Below are 13,054 nucleotides of genomic sequence, written 5' to 3' on the forward strand. Positions count from 1 at the left end.
CCTGGTTCAAGTGATTCTCCTGCCTCAGCCTCCCCAGTAGCTGGGACTACAGGTGTGCACCACTATGCTCAGCTAGTTTTTGTATTTTTAGTAGAGACAGGATTTCACTGTAGTGGCCAGGATTGCCTCGATCTCTTGACCTTGTGATCCACCTGCCTCGGTCTCCCAAAGTGCTGGGATTACAGGCATGAGCCACAGCACCCAGCTCCCAACTCTCTTCTTAACCGTAACCATAACCCTAACTGTAATACATCTGAGCTGAGTCTGGTGAAGGTCATAAAAAATGTGAACAGTTAAGATAAAAACTTCAGGAATAAAGTGATATGACATTCCCCTGTCATCCCTCTGAACCTCCAAGTTCATTTCAACGTAATAGATTTGAGTCTTGAATTGTCTTAGAAATTATTTCAAAATCTAGTATCTAGGCTACTTGAATGATCTAATTGGTCAACTATTAAGAAGGAAACACAGTGATTTGGAAACAAGGCAGGATATAGTGCATTGTCTTTCAGATACTCTTTTCCTGAGCTTGGATTTGAAAATCAAAATATAAACACAGCAATAAGCATTATTTACTCATTCTCGTGGAGAATAAAAAGTCTTACATAATTCAACATAATTTTGAAAACACTGTGTGCCAGATACTCTTTTAAGCACTTCCCATAGACTCACTTTTTTTTTAACTCTTATAATAGTGTAATGAGATTGGTATTATCATTAATTCCATTTTATAGAAGAGGAAGCTGAGTCACAGAAAAGCTAAGTAACTTTCAGAGTCACACACAGTTAAGTGGTGGAGGCAGGATCGTCTTGTTTGGTACTTTTAACCTCAGTGTTAACCTAATGCTCTCTACAACCTTCATCTCCCTTCAGCTTCAGCTGCTTGCAGAATGTCTCTTTCTGATTAACTCACCAGATATTCAAACTTAACGTATTCCAGATGGAACTGAGAATCTGCTCTCATTCACCTGCTGCCTCCACTCTTAACTGACTGCCTAACCCATCTTTCCAATTCTGATAGCTATACTATCATGCTTAACTTTTCTTTACCTGTGAGTGCTTGCTGTAAACTTGGTCCTTCATGTTTCCACATTCTAGCAGTGAAACAGCTTGAGCCTCTCTCTCCTCTTTCCTTTTCCTACTGTTGTCTCTTAGACACTGCTCCACTGTCTACCTTCTCCAGTTAATCCTAAACTACTCTGGGACCCAACAAAGCTTGCAAAAACATTCTGCTAATCTTCCCATGCCCTACTAAGAAAGCTTTAGTAGCTTCCTTATAAAATGAGTAATAAACTCCTAAAGTTTTCACTCTAGGCTATTCATATCATAACCACAATTTTGTTTCAGTCCTTATTGTCATTTCATCTTATTTTCTTTGCCTGTCCTCAGTTTGCTTGTTATAATGTTATTTAAATTTTTTTTGTTGTAATTTCTGATTTACCACCTTAATACCAACCCACTGCTTCTAACTCACTATTTAGTATGACTCCCATGTTCCAGATATCTGGCAATTTCTCTTGTTTGACAAATTCTTCTTTAATAATCTTTCATATCTTCTCTTTGCTGTTCATTTCCTTTGCTATTTGAGATTCAAGCATTCTTGCTTAGGCTAGAATAATACTTTCCCAACTATGCTGTGTTGTCTTTCCTTCATTAACTTTACTCAGCATTATCACTGTCAGGGTAACATTATCAAAACAGATACTTTTACCCTGTACATTTCCTGTTTGAAAATTAAAATGGCTTCTTATTTATTATTGGTCAAACTCTAAACAGGCTGCCATATCACACAACTACAGGAGGCCACATTCAGGTTTGGATTCTCTTGGAGTCGTCAAACCTCTTAGTTTGCCCTGAACAGCATTTTGCAAACCAATGGTAGAGATGTTAGCAGAGTACGACTGAGCTCTCCTTCTGCATGACTCCCAACACAGACATACACCTCCAACCCCCGAAAACAACCATCATGTTCAGGCATGTCGGAGAAGCATTGAGTTAAACAGGTTCTCCTAAAGGTGGGACTTTCGAGCATCTCTAATTTTCTAGTGAGTATTATGAATCTCCAGATGGGAAATCTATGGAAAAGCTTCTTTTTTCTTGATCAGTTTTAGACTCTAGGAAATCCTGCCTTGCACCTTCTCTGCCCAGCCATTGCCCAAAGTCAATTTCTGATGCACTTTCTGATGCCAGCTCATTAGAAAGGTCTTCCCTCACCCTCTTGGTTGAAGGGCCCTCCCTCCCTGTGCCATCATCCTGCTTTATTTTCCTCTAACACTTATCACAATTTGATGTGATGATTTTTCCCATTACATACTTGTACATTTTTTACTCCAGAATGTAACATTTAAAGGACCTGGCATTTTATTTCTTCTTTTTTCTTTAGTATTTCTCCACCTATGATAGTGCCTAATTCACTTAATATATTTTATTTTTATTTACTTATTTATTAAGACTTATTTAAGTAATAGATGTGCCCACCAAAAGCTTTGCTTGCAGCAGGCCTTATGTTACAAGGGGGAAATCAGTCTCCACCTCTCTGAAGTTTACCTGGATGGCCTGACTCATCCCACAGAAATAGCTCTTATTCTACTGAACTTCTATTAATATAATATTAGTATCTGAACAGTGCAATTTATTTCGAATAGTTAATAATTTAAAAAAATAGAAATGCTACCTTATTTACCCAACTATAATGCATCTGTCTTGTGGCCAGGAATGGTGCCATACTTTGATATTTTTGAGAATCTAGTAGAGAGGGCTTATCCTAAGGTAGGTAAGCAGTAGATATTCCCCCTCTTCTACCCTTAAGGATGCAGTGTGATGCTTACATGTGGAGTCTCCATCCCAAAAGGAGGCATAACCCAGACATTGCTGGAAGGAGGTAGATAGCAGGCAGCATAGTAGGAAAATCTCAGAGACTTGCTTCCAGCTCTCTCATACACACCGTTTCCTGGATTTTACAGATATTTCCTAAGTCCCTCCTGAAAGATATGTGGATCAGAAACTGAGGGAACAGTCTCTCTTGGGCCTACAGTTTTGTAAAGGAATTAAAAGAATCTGATCAGTCGTGGAGGGAGGAAATACAGACATTTCAGGGGAGCAAAGGAAAATTTGCCTCTTCTCAGTTTGCAGAAAGATATTTCATACTTACATGGAAACTTAAAAAAAATTATGTACTGTGCTGTTTAAGGGACATGTTCCCTTGCAAAAAGCTTAATTTACATTATTTCAAGATGTTTCTACACATGTTATTTTATAATAATACATAAATAAGACAGATGGAAAATAAGGAAGACAATATACTCAGTAGTATCTCTGATGGCCAAGAACTTTAACAACTCAAAGTACACATCGTGGATTCTACTTGGTGGAGATGCTATACATTCTCCCATTTAAAATCCTTTAATACTTTAAAAGAAGTAGCTATAATTGGAAGGAGTGGGGGTGAAAAGGCATAATGAAGGACTTAGGCAAAGGGGGGTTTAGAATTAAATAATAGAGTATAAATGAAAATGCTTGTGTCATGTATTCATTTGTCTTAAATTCAACACAGGCAGCAGAACCTCTCCAGCATCAGGGCCTTGAGTTGAAATGATAGTTCCTGTAGCAAATCGATAGCCATGTGCCTTTTAATATAAGTCCCTTGAACATTAATCCATCTTCAAAATCACCATAGACATTCCATTTCTTACTTTTATTTAGAAATGAGATATTCTTTGCCGAGACAGGTTGAAGCATTTGGTTTCCACCCAAATGATGTGGATTGAGACCATCTGGAGAATCTGTCCTGCCTTTTTTAAAAATGGAAAGCCTGGACGTCTTAGTGATTTATAACTTCCGTGTATTTTAATGCACTATCTAATTTTTTCCCCTGGTAGAATTTTATTTTATTTGGAACATTCATGTGCTGATGTAATATGCCACATATGAAACTTTTCTAATGATAAAATCCAATATATCTGCTGCATGTCAAGTCATGTAGCCGGAGAGGCGTGATTTGGAGCCGACTTGGCTCCACCTGAGCGCCCAGATCCTTTGGAAAGTACTCACGGTGCTACCTTCAACCAATCTCAGACCATTCTATCTGGGCCTAGCCTGGAACCTTAAGATTAAAACAACCCATTTTACTGCAGGTCAATAAATTAGCCCTCCCACAGAAGGGTTTTGCAGGCTCTAGTGCTTTGAGATGCTTTGTGTGAAAAAGGGTTGGATTATCAATTACATGCGAGAAGTTGCAGAACTCCAAATGTCCATTTTAGAAATCCACAAGGTATATAAGCATAATACAGCTTTGAGAATTCCTGGAGTGCCACAGAATTTGGGTCTGTTCTGTTCCCTGGCTTTACTGACCTTATCTCCTTCATTTCTTCGTCACTGCTCCAGTCACACTGGCTTTCTTGGGATTGTCAGACACAGGAGGATCTCTCTTCGGACACGTTGTTTTCTCAGCTTGAAACACTCTCCCTTCCCTCCTGGATACAGACATAGGTCCCTCTCCTACCTCCTGAAGTCTTTTCTCCAGTGTCACTTCTCAGGGAGACCTTCCCTGTTTACCTTACATAAACTTGCAAACAACCCCCTGCTCTCCCTGTTAACCTTTGCAGTTTTATTTTCCTCAGGCACAATGATCACCATTGCTACCAAAATGCTGCATTCACGCAGAACCTCAAATCTCATGGTGTGCAACAGTAAACATTTATTTAGCTCCAAGTGTGCAGGGCTTGTCTGATCTGTCCCCTGTCTGTGGCCAACTGTGGGTCTCCAAGCAGCTCAACTGATGTGGGCCAGGCTCGTTTCCAGGTCTGTGGCTTCCCTGGCTGCTTGCTAATCTAGGCGGGGCCCAGTGAGGTGGGAGTCTTGGCTCTGTGGCATGTGTCTCTCAACCATCAGCAAGCTAGCAAGGTGCCCCATTGGCAAAAGCAGGTGGCATGGCCAAGTGCAGAGTCGGAATTCGGTCACGGTGATATGCCACAGCCAAAGCGGGGATACAGAAAGAGGCAAACAATTTGGTCCATTTTAACAAACTATAGTACATATAACTTTTATGTTTTTTAACAAATTAGTTTCCCTCTACTAGAATGTCAGTTCCATGAGGACCGAAGTTTTTATTTTGTTAACCACTATATAATCTTCCCCTAAAACAATAGTATCCTGTGTGTACTAAGTATCCAATAAGTATTTGTTCAATAAATAAATTAATACATACAAATAATCCCATTTAACTTTAAGATAGTATTGTCTGTTTAGTTTCTGTGATTTGAGTTTCTCTCTCTCTCTTTTGAGACAAAGATCTCACTTTGTTGCCCAGGCTGGTCTTGAACTCCTGGGCTCAAGTGATCCTCCTGCCTCAGCCTCCTCAAGTGCTGGGATTACAGGTGTGAGCCACCATACCTGGCCTGAATCTCTTTTTTTTAAAAAAATGTTAATTTTAGATTCAGGGGTATATATGCAGATTTGTTACAAAATATAGTATACTGCCAGATGCTGATGTTTGGGCTTCTATTGATCCTGTCACCCAGATAGTGAACATAGTAACCAAGAGTTTTTCAGTCCTTGTCCCTCTCGTCTCCAGTGTCTGTAGTCCCATCTTTGTGTGTACTCGGGAATTAGCTCCCACTATAAGGGAGAACATACTATATTTCATTTTCTGTTTCTATGTGAATTAACCTAGGATAATGGCCTCTAGCTGCATCCATGTTGCTGCAAAGGATATGATTTCATCCTTTTTATGGCTGTGTAGTATTCCAGGGGGTATATGTACCACATTTTCTTTATCCAATCCACAACTGATGGGTTCCTAGGTTGATTTCATGCCTTTCCTATTGTGAATAGTGGTCCAATGAACATATGAGTATAGGTGTCATTTTTTGTAGAACATTTTATTTTCCTTTGGGTTTATGTGCAGTAATAGAATTGCTGGGTCAAATGGTAGTTCTATTATTATTACTATTTTTTTTTCTGAGAAATCTCCCAGCTGGTTTCAACAAGGACTGAAATAATTTTACATTCTCAACAACAGTGAGACTTTTGGAGTAATTTCTAATTCTGTGAAAAATGATGTTGGCAATTTGATAGGAATAGCATTGAATCTGTAGATTGCTTTGGGCAGATGGACATTTTAGCAATATTGCTTCTTCCAATCCATGAATGAGGAATGTTTTTGCATTTGTTTATGTCATCTATGATTTCTTTCAGCAGTAACATAGTATTTCCAAGTGTGTTTTTCAATTAATCTCTTTAGAGGAAAGCTAAATAGAATGTTGCTTTAAACCAGAGAATATTCAGGTATCTCATGCCTTTCTCACTGAAAATGTAAGCTCCAGGAATTAAAGGAAAATCTCTCAGAATTTATTTTTGCCTCATTTCATTCATCTAAGATTTGGTAAATGATTTTGATATATCAGGTTATATACCAGTGCTAGTAAAAATGGAAAACAAGCATACAGCATACTTCTGAGAAATCTCAGTTAAGTCTGTAAAGCAAAACTCTGAACAATAAAATATGCTTTGCTATGATGTTATTAAAACAGTTATAATGTTACTGAAATAGTTCCCAGGAACACAAAAGATGTGTTCAATCATGCCATTAGATATTAGATAGAGCATTCTAACTTGACCTCCATGTTTACTTAGACTGACAAAGTCACTATTCTATAATGGCAAAAACCACAATTACTTTTACACCAACCTAATAACAGAACATTTCTGTTCACACAATTTAGTATCTTCACCCAACCACGCTTTCACCCTTATCTTCTATTCTTTCCAAACTCTATCCATTCTTCAAGTCTGACCAGCAATGGAACATTCTCTGACTACGTTTGCTTATTGATCTTTTCCTAAACTCATTTGAACCCAGCATTTATTATATGTATTATATTAATGTATAATTCCTGGAAACATCTATATCACTGTTTTTTATGGGCTATTTAACTTTCCTAATGTTTAGTTTTTCACACGTGGATGTCATCTTTTCAAAGAATTTTTCAAAAAAAAAACAACCGTTTTGGCAGGGTGCAGTGGCTCAAGCCTATTATCCCAGCACTTTGGGAGGCTAAGGTGGGTGGATCACTTGGGGTCAGGAGTTTGAAACCAGCAGGACCAACATGGTGAAACTCCATCTCTATCAGAAATTAGTTGGGCATGGTAGTGTGCACCCAGCTATTCAGAAGGTTGAGGCAGGAGAATCACTTGAACTTAAGAGGTGGAAATTGAAGTGAACCCAGATTGTGCCACTACTCTCCAGCCTGGGCAATGCATTGAGACTCCATCTCAAAACAACAACAAAAACCCCTAGCCATCTTGAGAACACGTATTTTGTCTCTTTCTAGAATTGCAAAGAATAATGCTAGCATAATTGGCACTCTATTAATTAGAATCATATAATAAAATCTGAAACATTTAATCGCCATTGATCACCCAGTTATGATCAGATCTGATAATGGACATGTTGGCCTATTGGCTGGAGGTATAGAAATATTTCTACTTAGAACTGGCATTTATATCTACAAACCTTAACTATATTGGAAGCCAGTGACGACTACTTATAAAGCTACAATTGTAAGTCAGTATTTTTAACAGGTTAGACTAAAACTGACACATTTGGAGATGATTTGGAAATAAATGAGAGAAAATTTAAAAATGCCAAACTATAAATGTACCAAAAATAAAGAGATTTCTCAATTGGCAAAGAAGATGTTGAAAAAAGGAATAAAGAAAAAGCTAAGACATGTTACCTGGTGTTCTGTGGCTCCAGGGCAGAGCAATAGAACATTCATTATCTTCAATTAGTTTTGCAATTTTTGCACACCTGTGTTTCCTATCCATCAACCCCATTAAACTGTCCTGTAGGAATAAATTTTGCTTAACATGGCACTCAATGTGTGGGAAACCCCCCAAGTAACAAGACTAACAAGTCATTTTATTTAGCTCAAGAAGAATAGGAATCCTACATTTGACTTGGATGCCTTCAAAAAAGGCAAAAAGAAGCTTATCAAATATTCCGAATTTTTCCTGATATAAACAATGCTACAAGTCACAAAAGTGATGATTGTTGGTTTACTCACAGTCATAGGAATTAAATCATAATAATACATTTAGGCCCTATTAAGTAAAGACTGTGTCTCACTCAGTACATTCAAAGACAGGTATTAGGATATTGCCATTCCCAACCCCTTTGTCTCTAGTTCTATATTATGTAAGTAACTTCTTACACTCATTCATGACTCTCTCATGTGAGGGAGGGAATGCTTTGTTCAGCTGACTAACTGATGGTTTTATGAACTTGCTTCTCATTTTAAATGAATATTTGATTGGCGGTCTTAGTGGCATTTGAGTGGCATGAGTCACGTGTCTTTAAGCCTGATCCTCCCAAAATGAGATGACTGTGTAGATCTTACATCTGCATAATTGGGAAATCATGCTAGACTTAGAGTGGTCTTACAAGGATAGCTATCATAGGCAAGACCTGAAATTTCTTTACTTCAAGAACTGGTATCAGCTACAAACGTAAGCAAATACACACATATGCTAGGGCAAAAATAATTTTAAAAGGCGCTATTTTTGCCAAATTCTATTAAACTTGAATCTCATTTATTTTCATATTTCCTCCTTCCTTTGCCTTTTATGTAGATATTATAAAGAAAAATTGTAAATTATTTGATTACCTCCAAATCTTTCCATTTTAAGGGATCGTAAGTAAAACAAAAATAAGTATTAGGAAGACATTTTTAACATAAAGCGTTAATATAGATGAGTAAGAAAAAGAGATCATTCTTTCCTCCTCTCCCCTATCCTGACCCGGCCTTCCTAGGGCAAAAGACAGGTTCATAAAATCAGAAATGCAAATTCTATTGTACTTTATTAGAGTATTTTTCCAGTTTCATTGAGGTATAATTCATCAACAAAAATTGTGTATATCGAAAGTGTTTAATGTGATTATTTGACATGTGTGCATTGCAAAACGATGACTACAATCAAGTTAACTGAGGTACTGTCACCTCACATAGTTACCATTTTTTTTCTGTGTGTGGTAGGAACACTTAAGAGCTACTCAAGGGAAGTCAAGATGTTGCTGTTTTGTTTGTGAGTTTGTGACTTAACTCTGCACGACTGGGATCTTAAAGATAGCCACAGTGCCTGAAAATGCTGGTCTGGAGGCCAGAATCTGTCATCAAATTGAGTATTAACTGGAGACTTCAATTTGCCATGGGACAAATTTTTAAAAGAACGGATAAACTGAATGAAGTCTGGGTACCTTTGGAGATATTGATAAAATTCAACAAATTAAACCATCTTACAACAGACTTCAATGTAATTGTGGAAGCATTGAGCAAATCCAAGGCAGAGCTCATGGAAATCAGTGAAGATAAAACTAAAATCAGAATGTCTCCAAGCAAACCCCTCCTTGAAGTGACCGATGAGTATAAAAATGATATTAAAAAATCTATTCATATCAAAAGTTTCCCAACTGAAGCAACCGTTGAGGACATAAAAGAATGGTTAGAAGATAGAGGTCAAGTACTAAATATTCAGATGAGAAGAACATTGCAGAAATCATTTAAATGATCGATGTTTGCTGTGTTTGATAGCATTGAATCTGCTAAAAAGTTTGTAGAGAACCCTGGCCAGCAATACAAAGACACAGCTTGTTAATACATTTCAAGGAATATTACTTTGCTGAAAAAAGTGAAGAAAGGAAACAAAATAATGTGGAGAATAAATTACAAGCCAAACAAGAGCAGGAAGAAAAAGAGAAGCTAGAAGATGCCGAAATAAAATCTCTACAAAAAAAGATTGGATGCTTGCTGAAATTTTTGGGTGACTTAGATGATCAGACCTGTAGAGAGGGTTCACACATCCTTTTCTCAAATTATAATAAACTAAAATAGATATACTTTGTCAGAGGTGCAAAAGAGGGAATAATTCAATTTACAGAAAAAGTCAAAGAAGCATTGGGTAAAGCCACAGATGCAAATAATGGTAATCTAGAATTAAGGAACAAAGAAGTGACTTGGGAAGTACTAAAAGGACAGGTGGAAAAAGAAGCATTGAAAAAATTATAAAAGATTGACAAGAATCCCTGAACAAATGGAAGTCAAAAGGTGTTAGATTTAAAAGGAAAGGGTAATAAAGCTGCCTAACCTGAGTTTGTCTAAAGGAGAAGTACAGTTTCAGGGCAAGAAAATGAAATTTGTTAGTGATGATGAACATGATGAAAATGGTGCCACTGGATGAGTGAGAAGAGCAAGAGGAAGGAACAGACAAAAAAGAACCTGAAAACAACAGAAAACAGAAAACGATGCCCGAGACCAATAGCTTCGTAAACAAAATTTAAATTCATTTAAATTACCAAAAGAGCAAGAGAAGAAACAGAAAAAAAAAAAAAACCTGCATCAAAACAACAGAAAACAGAAAATGATCCAGAGACCAATATATAAATTTTAAATTCATTTTAATTAGTTTTTAAGCTGCTTTTGGTTTTGGGGGCTTTTAAAATGAAAACCAAATTGGGTTCACTTCAGTGTCCACCTGTGAGAAAGGAAAAGTTTTTTTGTTGTTTAGCTTGTCGTTTTTTGTTACCTAAATGAGGATTCTTTTGAATGTATAATTCTGTTAGTGTTATTTCAGATGATTCAAATGTCAAAGGAAGATTCATCCACTAAATTGCGTTTGTGATATGAGAATGTATTTGTACAAACTAATGAAACATATACTATATAAAAAAAAAACTATTCTCTTAGAAAATTTCAACTATACAATATAATATTATTGACCGTTGTGTCCATGCTATAAGTTAGAGCCCCAGAACCTATTCATCCTGTAATTGCAATTTTGTAGCTTTTGACTAACATCTGATTGCCACTGCCCTCCCATCAGCTTTCTACTCTCTGTTTCTGTGAGTTTGACTTTTAAAAATTGCACGTATAAGTGACATTATGCAGTAGTTTTCTTTCGATGTCTAGCTTATTTCACTTAGTATAATTTATGTTGTTGCAAATGGCAGAATTTTCTTATTTTTTATGGCTGAGTAATATTCCAGTGTGTGTGTGTGTGTGTGTGTGTGTGTGTGTGTGTGTGTGTGTGTACAATTTTATATGCATCCATCTATTGATGGACATGTAGGCTGTTTTCATATCTTGGCTATTGTTAATAATGCTGCAATGAACATGGCAGTGCTGAGTGACCAGGACAGCTCGCATCATTGAAAGCTAAATAACTTCTCTAAAATTAACTTCTGTGCTTTCAGGGAGCAAAAGAATGTCCTGGGAAAATTTGAGAGGAATTACACAAAAAGGATGGAAGCATTTTAAGAAAGAAACTTATGAGTCTCTTGGGAAAACAATATTTTTGAAAGTCCAAACTGTAAAATAGCAGACAAAAACATACATAAAATGTTAAGAGGAAATGCCATAAACATTTTTTGCTTAATTACGGGTTCAATATTTGTGAGATTAATGCCCTTCCACCACCCTGCCTGATACCGCTTTGAAAATGAGGGCAGGGATGAGGAAAGCAGCAGACGTAAATCAGAGATATTTTCTTGAAGATTTAGGAGAAAAATGTCTTGTCTAGAGCCAAATATCTATAATCTCTGCTTTAATTACAAATAAAAAAGCAATTTTTCAAAAAATCACTTTGCTGATAAACCCACTCTTTATTTCTTTTTAAAACACATGATTAAAAATCCTTTTCAAACGATAGTTTACAAGGAATGTTGAAGTGTCTTGGAATATCTAAATGCTTCCAGCTGCTTTCTTAAGCTTAAAATAGGGGATTTCCAGCCTGTTGGCAGCAACAAGATAGAACTTCTCTGTTTTTTGCCTTTGTTTCTGTTTCCATTTCCATTTCTGGATTTCACAATTTGCTTAGGAGAGACAATAAAACACATTCATTTAGAAATATATATTACTTCTTAATTGCTTACTAAAAGTATTTTTTTTACATTAGTTTGAAGTTGTTCTAGTTAGTGGAGAATGATACATTAAGATTCAACATTTCTGAAAACTTTGTGACATTGATTGTGGCAGTGATTATTGGATATGACACCAAAAGCACCAACAACAAAGGCAAACATAAGCAAGTGAGACTACATCAAACTAAAAACTTCACAGTAAAGGAAACAATCAACAGTTGATCAGGCAACCTATGGAAAGGGAGAATAAATTTGCAAACCACAGATGTAATGAAAGATTAACATCCAAACTATATAAGGAATTCCTACAACTTAATAGCAAAAAACCCTAATAACTCAATTAAAAAATGAGCAAATGAATTGAATAGGCATCCTCCCAAAGGAGACATGCAAACGGCCAGGTATACAAAAAAGCAGTCAACATCACTAATCATCAGGGAAATGCAAAGCAAAACCACAGTGAGAGATCACTTCACACATGTTTCGATGCCCATTTTATGTAAGTGCGTATAAATAAAGGTAAATATTGGTAAAGATGTGGAGAAGTTGAAACCATTGTGCACCGTTGTTAGGAATGTAAAGTAATACAGCTGCCATGGATAACAATATGGGGCTTCTTCAAAAATTTTAAAACAGAACTGCCATATCATCCAGACATTTCACTTTGGGGTATTTAACCAAAAATACTGAGATCAGAACATTGAAGAGATATTTGAATACCCGTGTTCATTGCAGTATTATTAGCAATAGCCAAGATATGAAATAACATAAGTACTTAATGGACAGATGAATGGATAAAGAGAATGCGACATGCACACAAAATGGAATATTTTTCAGCTTCAAAAAAGGAAGGAAATCCTGCAATATGCAACAACATGGATAAACCTGGAGAACATTATGCTAAGTGAAATAAACCAATCACAGAAGGACAAACACTGCGTCTAAAATAAACAAACTTATAGAAGGAGAGAGTAGAACAGTAGTTGCCAGGGACCAGTGGAAGTGGGAAAGGGGAGTTGCCATTCAATAGATTTAATTTCCTTTAAGCAAGATGAGTAAGTTCTAGAGATCTTCTCTATAATATTGTGTCTATAGTTAACAATACTGTATTGTATGCTTACAAGTGAGTTAAAAGGGCAG

The 13,054-nt window shown here is 36.6% G+C and overlaps 1 long non-coding RNA gene and 1 pseudogene across 1 annotated transcript in view; both read left to right on the forward strand.

Annotated features, from left to right (window-relative positions):
- Positions 1 to 7,289, forward strand: part of LOC116565956 — a 13,151-nt gene extending 5,862 nt beyond the window's left edge. Inside the window, exon 2 of the long non-coding RNA XR_004275679.1 lies at positions 7,179 to 7,289. This is a non-coding gene — a long non-coding RNA (uncharacterized LOC116565956). The remainder of the gene's footprint in view (positions 1 to 7,178) is intronic.
- A 152-nt stretch (positions 7,290 to 7,441) lies between these two features.
- LOC116566091 lies at positions 7,442 to 10,317 on the forward strand (annotated as a pseudogene).
- The last annotated feature ends 2,737 nt before the right edge of the window (positions 10,318 to 13,054 follow it).

Source organism: Sapajus apella, unplaced genomic scaffold (assembly GCF_009761245.1).
Source record: "Sapajus apella isolate SASKATOON/1434 unplaced genomic scaffold, GSC_monkey_1.0 scaffold42, whole genome shotgun sequence".
NCBI lineage: Eukaryota > Metazoa > Chordata > Mammalia > Primates > Cebidae > Sapajus > Sapajus apella.